The sequence below is a fragment of the Solanum tuberosum genome, unplaced genomic scaffold (genome assembly GCF_000226075.1).
Source record: "Solanum tuberosum cultivar DM 1-3 516 R44 unplaced genomic scaffold, SolTub_3.0 scf00026, whole genome shotgun sequence".
Taxonomy (NCBI): Eukaryota; Viridiplantae; Streptophyta; class Magnoliopsida; order Solanales; family Solanaceae; genus Solanum; species Solanum tuberosum.
The window spans coordinates 2,175,266-2,176,244 of record NW_006238952.1 but is presented as its reverse complement, the minus strand read 5'-3'; the positions used below and the strand labels follow the sequence as shown (position 1 = coordinate 2,176,244).

Sequence of the window (979 nt, the reverse complement as noted above, 5' to 3'; positions counted from 1 at the left end):
TTAAGTTTGTTTTTAAAAAATATTTTCAACTTCAAAATTTCAATTTTTCACCGCTACCCTCAACCCACCCCCAAAAAAATTTAAGTTTGTTTTTAAAAAATATTTTCAATTTCAAAAATTATTTTCTACTCTAGTTAAAATAAAAGATATTTCTCGAAAATATTTTTCATTCATAAGTCAAACACTAAAAATCTTTTCTGGAAAATATTTTCTACTTACCAACCAAACATGAGAAAATAAGTGAAAAATCAACTTGTTTTCTAGGAAAACATTTTCCTTCATACCAAACACACCCTCAATGTCCTGTAGCTTTCTATTCAAAATTACAAAATTACTCTATACTTCGTGATTTGCGACTGAAGATGTTGTAATTAAGTTAATTTTATTAGAATTAGCATTATAGATTTGGAATTGGGACTTCAGCCATAAGCTTTTAGCCATTTTATCACAAAAAAATAGCTTTGTTATATTTGAAGTTCACATTATATAATAGTATATTTTACACATAAATTTAATCAATACGTTTTGATATCTTTCAATTTATTTTTGTCAAATTTAAAATCTATCATAATTATTCTATATAATTATAAATTCATAAAAAAAAACTACTACTATTTTATTAAAAAAAACCTAACAAAAAAAAATTCATAAGAACACCATCAAAGGATATGGTGCAGTTGATAAGATTGTTCCTTCTCTATTCAAAAGTCTCGAATCGAGCCTGATATGAAAAAAGTATGGGGTGTTTTCCCTGAATGGAGCCTCACGTAGGTGAATCCCAGTTAGCTGGGCTTTATACCTAATGGAAAAACAAAAAAAACAACAACATAGAGGACCCTTAGTTGCAGGAGTCGTTGATTCTTTTAAAGATCAAAATCATTAATATAGATTGAACTATCAACAAAGCTGGAATAGCTCAGTTGGTTAGAGCGTATGGCTGTTAACCATAAGGTCGGAGGTTCGACCCCTCCTTCTAGCG

At 28.7% G+C, this 979-nt stretch overlaps 1 non-coding gene across 1 annotated transcript; it reads left to right on the top strand.

The window, feature by feature from the left end:
* Nucleotides 1–905: 905 nt before the first annotated feature.
* On the top strand, nucleotides 906–979 carry TRNAN-GUU (transfer RNA asparagine (anticodon GUU)). The gene has a single exon. It is a non-coding gene; the product is annotated as a tRNA-Asn (tRNA).